The 12,941-nt window shown below is 40.5% G+C and overlaps 1 protein-coding gene across 5 annotated transcripts in view; it reads left to right on the top strand.

Annotated features, from left to right (window-relative positions):
• The window catches only part of LOC148775060 (uncharacterized), a 237,036-nt gene that overhangs the window by 201,874 nt on the left and 22,221 nt on the right, over positions 1–12,941 (top strand). The window lies entirely within an intron of this gene.

Raw genomic sequence — 12,941 nt, 5'->3', positions numbered from 1 at the left:
ACATGAAATTCTGAGTAATGTTTGAAGCAGTATCAACTTATATTTATGAGTTATATATTTATACATTATATATACATATATATTTATATATATGTGTATATAAAACTAAGATCATGGCATCCAGTCCCATCACTTCATGGCAAATAGATGGGGAAACGATGAAAACAGTGAGAGACTATTTTTTTGGGCTCCAAAATCACTGCAGATCGTGATTGCAGCCATAAAATTTAAGGTACTTGCTCCTTGGAAGGAAAGCTATGACCAACCTAGACAACATATTAGAAAGTAGAGACATTACTTTGCCAACAAAGGCCCATATAATCAAAGCTCTGGTTTTTTCATTAGTCATGTATGGATATGAGAGTTGGACTGTAAAGAAAGCTGAGTGCTGAAGAACTGATGCTTTTGAACTGTGGTGTTGGAGAAGACTCAAGAGTCCCTTGGACTGCAAGGAGATCCAACCAGTTCTTCCTAAAGGAAATCAGTCCTGAATATTCATTGGAAGGACTGATGCTGACTTAAGTTTCAATACTTTGGCCACCTGATGTGAAGAACTGACTCGTTGGAAAAGACTCTGATGCTCGGAAAGATTGAAGACAGGAGAAGGGGGCAACAGAGACTCAGATGGTTGGCAGGCATCACCGACTTGATGGACATGAGTTTCAAGGAGCTCCTGGAGTGGGTGATCAACAGGGAAGTCTGGCTTGCTGTAGTCCATGGGGTGGCAAAGAGTCAGACACGGCTGAGTGACTGAACTGAACTGATATATATGCATTCTTATGCATTGCCTTTCTTATATGAAAATGCTTAAATTTTTCTTCATAATCGCATAGTTTTAAGTCTAACCTAGAGTGATTGCCTCTTTCATATATTTAAACATTTTTTGTCACGTGAGGATATAAAACATATAAATTACACATCTGGCATTTGCTTCAATATGTCATATATGAAAGAACTAGAGGAAGTACCAAAGATAAGCATGAGTGGAAGTATGGCTTAGTGATGAAATTTAGTAAAATATTAATAGAAAAAAATGATCTCAAAACTAAGACTTAGATAGTCAAATATCCTGAATAAATGAGATATTGCCAATATTGCCATAATATAAATTAAATCACATTAACTTATGCTTAGTAGAACCAAGTGATTATTTTCTGAATCATAACTCAGATGAAGTATTTGGCCTCTACGAGGAGCCTAACATATTTGAATTCAGTGCTCTTAGGGAAAAAAATAAAATAACATCATTTTCAAATTATACATCATGCAAGATTGGATTTCAGTGTGCTTCAGAATACCTCAAAAATGATATCAAATACAGTAATGCTACAGTAAAAATGTTAACAGGCATCCTGTTTGTGCTTCATAATAAAATCATATTTAAATTGAGATTTGGATTTTATTATGTTGGTTTTTTATTTACACTTTGGGTTGTAACATTAATAACACTAGGTTAAAGCAAGTCTAACCTAATTTCATTTTTCACGAACTTTGCTTTTATACATATGTGCATAATTTCCAGCAAACAGTAATCATAGTAATTCGACTTCCTGTAACCTCCTCTAACCATGTCATTCATAATTGTAGAAAATAGAAATTAACCTTTCTGAAAGCTCAATAGCATAGTACTCTTTGCTGTCAGGGAAAAGGCAGCAGGTGTGGCAGTGGGCTGCAGTCATTTGTCAACTTAGCTAAACTTTGATGGTGGCATCTAGATGAAAAGTATACTAATGCAAAAGTAACGCTTCTCAATGATGTTATTAACACTTTGCAACTAAGAATGATAATGAGACTCAAAGCACTTCTGAATTTCCAAGTTATTTTTTCCCAATGGTGGAGGGTTCCTAAGATTTCTGTTTTAGATGCTGTGTATATGGAAATAAACCCACTGAAGTTGCTTAATAAATTATAAAGTGGTTGAATGCAACTTAAAGATCAGTCACAATTGCTGCTGCTAAGTCACTTCAGTCGTGTCCGACTCTGTGCGACCCCATGGATGGCAGCCCACTAGGCTCCGCCATCCCTGGGATTCTCCAGGCAAGAACACTGGAGTGGGTTGCCATTTCCTTCTCCAAAGTGTGAAAGTGAAAAGTGAAAGTGAAGTTGCTCAGTCTTGTCCGACTAGTAGCGACCCCATGGACTGTAGCCCACCAGGCTCCTCTGTCCATGGGATTTTCTAGGCAAGAGTACTGGAGTGGCTTGCCATTGCCTTCTCCAGTCACAATTAGGTAATATTAATATAATCTCTCACATGATTAGTTTATTAATTTTTTATAAATGTAACAATTTTCAGTATTTATGTTACTTAGAGGTTTAGGATCCCTTAGGATCCTAAACACATTAGGATCCTAAACACATTAGGATATCTTCTCTCCGTTACACACCTGTTGAAGTTTCTCAGTAAACAACATGTCAAAAATATTGTCTTCTTTCCTGTGATTCAAATTTATAGCCTGTATTTGAGCCCTGAACTTGCCCTAGCAATGTGAATTTCAAAAAGTAAGTTAATTTCTTTTGATGTTTGATTTCTTTATATGTTAAAAAAAGAGAAAATAGTAATCACTCTTCATTTAATTAAATTGTTCTTCTGATGTCAGAGATACTGCAGTGAGCAGTCTCTGCCCAGGAATTGAACCTGGGTAGCCTGGATGAAAACCAGGACTCCCAACTGCTAGACCCACCAGGGGCTAGAGGCTAGAAGCAGAATGGCCTTGACTCTTATCTCATTGAAAGCAGGAATGTTTCAAGAAAGCAAAAGCTGTAAAAACAGGTGCAAAGTTTATTATCAGAGACACAGCACAGCAAATGAGAGAGCACACAAGAGAAGCAGTTTATTTAATGTACCCCAGTGTTCATTGCAGCGCTGTTTACAATAGCTAGGGCATGGAAGGAACCTAGATGTCCATCGACAGATGAATGGATAAAGAAGTTGCTGCTGCTGCTAAGTCGCTTCAGTTGTGTCCGACTCTGTGCGACCCCATAGATGGAAGCCCACCAGGCTCCCCGTCCCTGGGATTCTCCAGGCAAGAACACACAAATACAATGGAGTATTATTCAATCATAAAAAAGAACAAATTGAGTCAGTTCAAATTGAGGTGGATAAACCTAGAGCCTGTTATACAGAGTGAAGTAGATTAGAAAGAGAAAAACAAATGTCATATATTAACACATATGTGGAATCTGGAAAAGTGGTATTGATGAACCTATGTGCAGGGAAGGAATGGAGTTGCAGACATAGAGAACAGACTTGTGGGCGCAGTGGGGAAGGAGAGAGTAGGGCAAACTGAGACATTAGCATCAGCATATATACACTATCATGTGTAAATGGACAGCTGGTGAGACGTTGCTGTATGCACAGGGAGCCCAGTCTGGTGCTCTGTGATGACTTTGAGGGGTGGAATCAAGGGAGGGGAGGGAGGCTCAAGAGGAAGGGGATATAAGTGTAATTGTGGCTGATTTACTTTGTTGTACGGCAGAAACCAATACAACATTGTAAAAATTAAAATCAAAAACTTTAAAAAATCAACATATATTAAAAAAAAAATAAAGACTGAAGCAAGGCAGAAATACACACCTGGAGAGAAAGGATGTGGACATCCTCTCTAATGAGGAGGAACATTTCTTTTTTCACACCTACTTGACTGGTCCTAGGATCCTCCCCAAGATGCTTGTGCAACTTTTTGCTAAGATGGATCCCACCACAGCGGCCTGTGGGAATATGTCCACACTTATTATGGGATGGCAACCCCTCTCTTTTTGACCTTCAAGGAGCCTTCCTACACATGTGCAGAAGAGAAGTCTTTCTTGACCTCAGGAGTAGGCACCTTATCTCTTTCCTTCAGCAGAGCTCAGCTTCTGCCACTAGCTTTGTCCTTGGAGTGTCTGGGTGAGAACAAAGCTTCAGTCTGACTCCACTTGACACACACCAGCTGTCCAGCCCAGGGGCCCATCTATCTCCTATCTCAGTTGTCAGCGTGGATGATATTATGTAAATCACTTTGTGGCTTTTAAAACACAATATGTCATTAAAATACAAGTGTTACTTATTATTGCTTGACAACATTTAAAATCTTCAGTGTTAGGAGAAAATAGGCAACCTATCATTTGAAGAATCCAAATAGTGAAGTCTAATTGGTTTTGCATTTTTCTGGCTAGATCCGAAACCCGATAGATCAAAAGGATATTAAGTATCAGGATAATCTGGTTAAATGCAGAAGCCTCCTGTCCGCCACATTTTCTTGGCAAGAGATCAGACTAAAGATAACAGAATTAAATGTTTGAGGCAGGCATATGAGCTCCACCATGAGAAAGTGAAGAACAGACATGTGTCTTCCTCCATCATAGAGCTAAAAATGGAAAGAGCAGAGACTCCCGCACTGACTGTTTGAATGCCCAAGGCCGTGTTCACAATTTCTAAGCAGGTGGGGCATAATTTATCAACATCCATGAATCCATTAAATTATATTCCACAAAATTCCAGTGGTAAAATGAAGATGGCCACAATATCTTTGCAACTCTGTTGAAAGGGGGATTCGGATTCTTCCCCTGTTGAATCTGTACAGGTATCTTAACTCAGTTGTTTTACAAAATTAGGCTGTAGTCCAGATTTGGTCTGCAGACCAAACTTTTTGACCCTTATTAAAGAGTAAATTTGGGCTTCACTTGTGGCTCAACTGGTAAAAAGTCTGCCTGCAATGTAGGAGACCTGGGTTTGATCCCTGGGTTGTGAAGATCCCCTGGAGAAGGGAAAGGCTGCCCACTCCAGTATTCTGGCCTGAGAGTTCCATGGACTGTATAGTCCATGGGGTCACAGAGTCGGACACAATTGAGCAATTTTCACGTTCAAAGAGTAAATTGGATTTAGCCTGTAAATAAAAGGTGAGAGGTTGTGTATGCTCTAGCAAGTTTTACTTTAGCCTTCGAGAACCCCAACTAGTACTTTGCATTTTCCTAGTGACCTTTAAGAGACTCCTAGTTTTTTGCTACTTTAGGAACATACACTAAAACCCATAGTGAAAGTGAAAATCGCTCAATCATGTCCAACTCTTTGCTACCCCATGCATGTATAGTCTGTGGAATTCTCCAGGCCAGAATACTGGAGTGGGTAGCCTTTCCTTTCTCCAGGGGATCTTACCACCCCGCAGATTGAATCCAGGTCCTCCACACTGCAGGCGGATTCTTTACCAACTGAGCCACAAGGGAAGACCAAGAATACTGGAGTGGGTAGCCTATCCCTTCTCCAGCAGATCTGCCCAACCCAGGAGTCAAACTGGGGTCTCCTGCATTGCAGGTGGATTCTTTACCAACTGAGCTGTGAGGACTGGGTTATATTCAGCGCTTGTCCATAGACATCAGACAAACGGCCGTAATATTTCTTAAGCTGTGAACATTGTGTTTTATTCCTGCACATTCTACTGATGCATACAACCCAGTCATTTGTATTTCTACTAAAACACAGTAATGTTGGGAAGAAATGAACCAATTAAGCTTAGGTTACACAGATAGAAGAGTGAAATAGGAAGTGAAAAAATAAGAATCAAGGATGATTCAGATTTCATCAACTGGGTGAATTGTGGTGTTGCTTAGAGATGGAGAATACCAGTGTGATGATTTGTAAACACAGCCAGTCTTCCGTTTCCCCTTCAAGGGCTGGGGTCTGCCACCCAGTTCTTAAGTCTTGGTTGCCCATGTGATTTGTTTTTTGCCAACGGAACATTAGCCAATGTCACACCACAGAGACCTGAAAATTACTTGCACGTTTTACTTTGCTCTCTTAAGAACTTACTTACAACACTGCTGCTGTCCTGAGAACAATTCCAGAATAACCCGTACACATGGAGAGAGGACCAAGTTGATAGCCCTTCCAGCCAAATCCATGGCCCTGACCTTCCAGCTGACAGATCCATCACTGGAAAAGACTCTGATGCTGGGAGGGATTGGGGGCGGGAGGAGACGGGGACAACAGAGAATGAGATGGCTGGATGGCATCACCGACTCGATGGACATGAGTTTGAGTGAACTCCGGGAGTTGGTGATGCACAGGGAGGCCTGGCATGCTGTGATTCATGGGGTCTCAAAGAGTTGGACACGACTGAGCAACTGAACTGAACTGAACTGAGAACTATCTAGTAGGATCAAAACTGATTGCAAAACTGAAGAGCTGTGAGATAAATGAATAGTTGTTGTTTTAAACCACAGTCACTTGTGTTGATTATCTCTTGTAACAAAGTGCAGCAAAACTTAGATTGCTTGTTTCAGTTTTCACGGTTCAGGAGTCAGCACATGGCTTATCTGGCTCCTCTGCTAGGGGTCTCTCAAGGTTTAAATTGTGTCAATAAGGCTGTGATTTTATCTAGAAGCTGGACTGGACCCAGAAATTCTACTACTGGACATATACCCTGAGAAAAAAACATAATTCAAGAAGACACATGCACCCAAATGTTCACGGCAGCACACTTTACAATAGCCAGGACACGGAAGCAAACTAAATGTCCATCCACAGAGGAATGGATAAAGATGTGGTACAGAAATACAATGGAAGATTACTCAACCATAGAAAGGAACAAAATGGAGTCATTTATAGAGAAGTGGATCAATCTATGCAGAGTGGAATGAACTTATGCAGAGTGAAATAAGTCAGAGGAGACAAATGTACTTTCAGACACGTTCAGGTTGCAGGCAGAATTTGTTTCCTTGTGGGTGTAAGACAGAGAGCTTAACTTCTTGCCCACTTTCGGCTGGAGGTTGCCCTCCACCACCAAGGGTTGCTCACATTCCTTGCCATGTGGGCTTTGCCAACGAGGCTACTTCCTTTCTCAGCCAGCAAGGGGCATCTCTAGAGCGACTCTGCCAGTGGTAAGACCAAGCCCTCCATAGGTAACATCATCCAGGAAGTGACATCACATCACCCTGGCCACATTCTGTTGGTTAGGAGCAAGACACCGACCTTACCTACACTCAGGGCAGGATATTATATTAATAAAAAGTCTCGAACACCCTGGAGTCTGTCCACCACAAGGTCATTTATTACACAGGAGAAGTTACTGATACAGCCAGATAAGAAGCATGTAGTTTTCTAAAGACATTATGATTTTTTACTTAAAAGAGTAGATTCTATAGCTAGACTGCCTGATTTTCTATCCTAGGTCTGACACTTAGTTGTGTGGCATGAGACAGATTGTGTTAATTATCTCTTGTAACAAAGTGCAGCAAAACTTAGATTGCTTGTTTCAGTTTTCACGGTTCAGGAGTCAGCACATGGCTGAAGTTAGGCACATCTAACTTCATTCCTAACTGCATAAACAATTTCTGTTTAATAATGTTTCTAGATATCTTTACCTATGGAAATTCTTATTAATAACAGCCAAACAAGTCACTGCCATACTGATACATTTCACTCATACCATAAAAAGAAAACTGGCACAAGATGTAGTATCTATCACAGCTTTGTACCCAAATACAACTTCCCACTAAAGGGGAGAAATTCTGTCAGCAGCAGCACTGTGGAAGACAGCACACTGCAGTTCTGCCTGCTTTTAGTGACATAAATATTGAAGTCACTGAAACTAAATTAATTTGAATTTGGGATTCATGCTGCAGTGCTTTTACTGTGTTGCGTAGTTGGCTAGGACTTCCCACCTGTTTTTCCACAAAGCTGAAAGTAGGAAACCACCTAAATTTAGGTAGGCTTTTACCTAAACTTTTTATTTTCTAACATCTAAAATGGCAGTGTGTGTAACAGCTAAGAGAATAAACATTCAAGTGTTAACACAGTAATTCCTTTAAACTTTACTCCTCTGTTTAAAAAGGAAAGTACAGCCTACATGGGGTTTCCCGGGTAGCTCAGTGATAAAAAACTGCCCTGCCAATATAGGAGACAGAATACACAGGTTCAAGCCCTGGGTCGGGAAGATCCCCTGGAATGTCAGGGGACGTTCAATTTTAAGGAATCCAATATGTTTTCTTCCTTTGTGTGCCATTTCTCAAGGACTCTGTTCCTTATCAGTTCCTGGAAAACAGGAATGAGCAGAGCTGCATGGAGTTCTCAGGATTGAGATCACGGGAAAGAGCACCTGCTTGGATTCCCTTCAATGACTCCCTTCAATGACTCCCTTCAGTGACCTTTTACTTAAAGGATATCCATTTTGCTGCAACTGGTGGAATTTCATTCTTTTTAATGGCTGAGTGAAGTCAAGAAACACCTGGGATGACAGGCAAATTTGGCCTTGGAATATGGAATGAAGCAGGGCAAAGGCTAATAGAGTTTTGCCAAGAGAACACACTGGTCATATCAAACACCCTCTTCCAACAACACAAGAGAAGACTGGACATCACCAGATGGTCAACACCAAAATCAGATTGATTATATTCTTTGCAGCCAAAGATGGAGAAGCTGTATACAGTTAGCAAAAACAAGACCAGGAGCTGACTGTGGCTCAGATCATGAACTCTTATTGCCAAATTCAGACTTAAATTGAAGAAAGTAGAGAAAACCATTAGAGCATTCAGTTCAGTTCAGTTCAGTTGCTCAGTTGTGTCCGACACTTTGCGACCCCATGAATCACAGCACACCAGGCCTCCCTGTCCATCACCAACTCCCGGAGTTCACTCAAACCCATGTCCATCGAGTCGGTGATGCCATCCAGCCATCTCATTCTCTGTCGTCCCCTTCTCCTCCTGCCCCCAATCCTTCCCAGCATCAAAGTCTTTTCAGTGAGTCAACTCTTCGCATGAGGTGGCCAAAGTATTGGAGTTTCCGCTTTCGCATATCTAGAGCTCCTCTAGAATGGACTGGTTGGATCTCCTTGTACTCTAAGGGACTCTCAAGAGTCTTCTCCAACACCACAGTTCAAAAGCATCAATTTTTTGGCAATCAGCTTTCTTCATAGTCCAACTCTCACATCCATACATGACCACTGAAAAAACCATAGCCTTGACAAGACGGACCTTTGTTGCCAAAGTAATGTCTCTGCTTTTTAATATGCTGTCTAGGTTGGTCATAACCTTCCTTCCAAGGAGTAAGCGTCTTTTAATTTCATGGCTGCAGTCAGCATCTGCAGTGATTTTGGAGCCCAGAATGGGAACACAGAACTAGTTTCTTTAAAATTAATTTTTACTGGTGCATAGTTGCTTTACAATGACGTGTTAGTTTCTACTGTGCAGCAAATTGAATCAGCTCTACATATCCCCCCTTTTTTGGATTTCCTTCCCATGTAGGTCACCACAGAACACTGAGTACAGTTCCTTGTGCTGTACAGTAGGTTCTCACTAGTGATCTATTTTATACATGATAGTGTATATATGTCAGTCCCAATCTCCCAATCTATCTCAACTTTCCCCCCTTGGCATCCATATGTCCCTTGTCTACGTCTATGTCTCTATTTCTGCTTTGCAAGTAAAATCACGTATACCTTTTTTTCCTTTTTTCTGGGCTTCCCAGGTGGCTCAGTGGTAAAGAATTTGCCTGCCAGTGCAGGAGACCCAAGTTTGATCCCTGGGTGGGGAACATTCCCTGGAGGAGGACAGGACAACTCATTCCTGTATTCTTTCCTGGAAAATTCCATGGACAGAGGAGCCTGGCAGGGACTACAATACATAGGATCACACAATCCATAGGGTCACAAGGAGTCAGGCATGACTGAGCATGTACACACCCACATACACATCATTTTTTCTAGATTCCATATATATATGCATAAAAACATATATTTGTTTTTCTCTTTATGACTTTCTTTACTCTGTGTGACAGTCTCTAGGTCTGTCTACAGCTAATTTGTTAATGGCAAGTGTGTGGCATCATAACTTTAGAAATCATTGATTTCCTACATATATTTGTTTGTGGAAATCTTACATAATTCTTGACAATGTCTGAAGCAAAATAGTTTTTCTGTATTGTCTTATGCTACTTGCTGATACATGAAAATCACTCCATACTTATTACCCTGTACTCTTAATTGTTCATTGCCATTACTTAGAATATATGTTAATAAAAGAAAAAGGTCTCTTATGAAGAATATCTGAAATTTAGCTTTTATTTAATATGAGGGGAAAAAATTAAGCCACCTTCTTTAAGCCATTTAGACCTTTGCAAACTTGTGAGTGGAAAAAAAAAAAAAAACAACTTGTAGAATCTTTAGGAGGCTAAGATGGAAGAAAGAAAAGACCTGAGTATTAAGCAGAGTGATGCACACCTGCTTTCAGTCATCCTTTCTGCTAGCTCATTGACTGTTTTGGAATATAAATTCTCCTTCTTGCACAGCTGGAATACAGTGCTGTTTTCCAGATAGTGGAAAGTCATTAAGGGCACACAAGTAGACCACAACATGATTGTGGAAGACTGAACCATGAAATTTACTAAAGGGTGGGATTGTTTAAAAAAAGTTTGAATTGTTCAGAACTCCTTTTCTTAAAGAGCCTAAAGTAAATACAGAAAAGATTATTTTATTGTCTATCCAGGATTGATTCACACAAAGTCTATAAATACAAGAGTGATTACCATGTAATGTGGGAGATATTGCTTCTGCACTAAAATAAGCCTCCCTGCCTCCAATGGTGGACATTCTGCTACCAGGGGAGCAGACTTGATTTTCTACTTATCGTTTAATGGTTTCCTGCAGGCAAAAATCTGAAGTCAACATCCTGCTGACATCTGTTTATTGATATGGGTCTTATTTAGAACCCCAATCCTAGCTAATTATTCATTTTTTGTTGGCAGTAGGATTGTGTAGATCACAGTGTTTTGCAACATGTAAGCTATAATAAATAAGGGAATAAACAAAGCTCTTTTCTTAAATATTCAGTTACATGGAGCACGCGGAAGACAAACCAGAGAGCCTATACTGTATTCTGCTAGATCGTCACTGCATAGAATGCACATTTATCATTAACAAATGGAAGGCAAAGAAACTGCTAGCTTTGCCATCATACATCAGGTCAGATATCTTAATGATCAAGGAAAAACTTCATATTGTCATTTATGCTGTTATTTAAGTCATCATGTGGGATATTTGTTTTTCTCCTTAGTAATAATATCTATTTTTAAGGGAGTACGACTTAACTGAAAAACAATAGCTTTTGACTTAAAAAATGTGGTTTTGAGCCTAAACCTGATCTTGGAGATATTAGGAAAAACTTAAGCATTCTTAATCTCTTTATTCCTACTTCACATGGAAATATCAATATGTATCTCCTAAGGGCATTCAATCACTCAGCCATGTCTGACTCTGTGACCCATGGACTGCAGCATGCCAGGCTTCACTGTCCATCACCAACTCCCGGAGCTTGCTCTAACTCATGTCCATTGAGTCAGTGATGCCATCCAACTATCTCACCCTCTGTCATCCCCTTCTCCTGCCTTCAATCTTTCCTAGCATCAGAGTCTTTTCCAATGAGTCAGTTCTTAGCATCAGGTGGCCAAAGTATTGAAACTTCAGCTTCAGCATCAGTCCTTCCAGTGAATATTCAGGACTGATTTCCTTTAGGATTGACTTGGTTGGATGTCCTGGCAGTCCAAGGGACTCTCAAAAGTTTTCTCCAATACCACAGTTCAAAAGCATCAATTCTTTGGTGCTCAGCTTTCTTTATGGTCCAACTCTCATATCCATACATGACTACTGGAAAAACCATAGCTTTGATTAGCTTTGTAGGCAAAGTAATTCTCTGCTTTTTAATATGCTGTCTAGGTTGGTTTTAGCTTTTCTTCCAAGGAACAGTTCAGTTCAGTCACTCAGTCATGTCCGACTCTTTGCGACCCCATGAACAGCAGCACGCCAGACCTCCCTGTCCATCACCAACTCCCAGAGTCCACCCAAGATCATGTCCATTGAGTCTGTGATGCCATCCAACCATCTTATCCTCTGTTGTTCCCTTCTCCTCCTGCCCTCAATCTTTCCCAGAATCAGGGTCTTTTCAAATGAGTCAGCTCTTCGCATCAGGTGGCCAAAGTATTGGAGTTTCAGCTTCAGCATCAGTCCTTCCAATGAACACCCAGGACTGATCTCCTTTAGGATGGACTCATTGGATCTCCTTGAGTCCAAGGGACTCTCAAGAGTCTTCTCCAACACCACAATTCAAAAGGATCAATTCTTCGGCGCTCAGCTTTCTATATAGTCCAACTCTCACATCCATACATGACCACTGGAGAAACCATAGCCTTGATGAGACAGACCTTTGTTGACAAAGTAATGTCTCTGCTCTTTAATATGCTGCCTAGTTTGGTCATAACTTTCCTTCCAAGGAGTCAGCGTCTTTCAATTTCATGGCTGCAATGACCATCTGCAGTGATTTTGGAGCCCAGAAAAATAAAGTCAGCCACTGTTTCCACAGTTTCCCTATCTATTTGCCATGAAGTGATGGAACTGGATGCCATGATCTTAGTTTTCTAAATGTTGAGTTTTAAGCCAACTTTTTCACTCTCCTCTTTCACTTTCATCAAGAGGCTCTTTAGTTCTTCTTCCCTTTCTGCCTTAAAGGTGGTGTCATCTGCATATCTGAGGTTATTGATATTTGTCCTGGCAATCTTGATTTCAGCTTGTTCTTCCTCCAGTCCAGCGTTTCTCATGATGTACTCTGCATATAAGTTAAATAAGCAGGGTGACAATATGCAGCCTTGATGTTTTTTTGATCGTTTCCCCATCTATTTGCCATGAAGTAATGGGACTGGATGCCGTGATCTTAATTTTCTGAATGTTGAGTTTTAAACCAGCTTTGTCCCTCTCCTCTTTCAGTTTCATCAAGAGGCTCTTTAGTTCCTCTTTGCTTTCTGCCATAGGGGTAGTGTCATCTGCATATCTGAGGTTAGTATTATTTCTCCCAGAAATCTTGATTTCAGCTTGTTCTTCATTCAGCCTGGCATTTTGCATTATGTACTCTGCTTGGAAGTTAAATAAACAAAGTGATGATATACAGCCTTGATGTACTCCTGTCCCAGTTTGGAACTAGTC

This window comes from Moschus berezovskii, chromosome 17 (genome assembly GCF_049115385.1).
Source record: "Moschus berezovskii isolate FMDL1 chromosome 17, NW_MosBer_1.0, whole genome shotgun sequence".
In the NCBI taxonomy this organism is placed as follows: Eukaryota; Metazoa; Chordata; class Mammalia; order Artiodactyla; family Moschidae; genus Moschus; species Moschus berezovskii.
The sequence above is the reverse complement of the archived record's forward strand: the minus strand, read 5'-3'. Positions and strand labels throughout refer to the sequence as shown.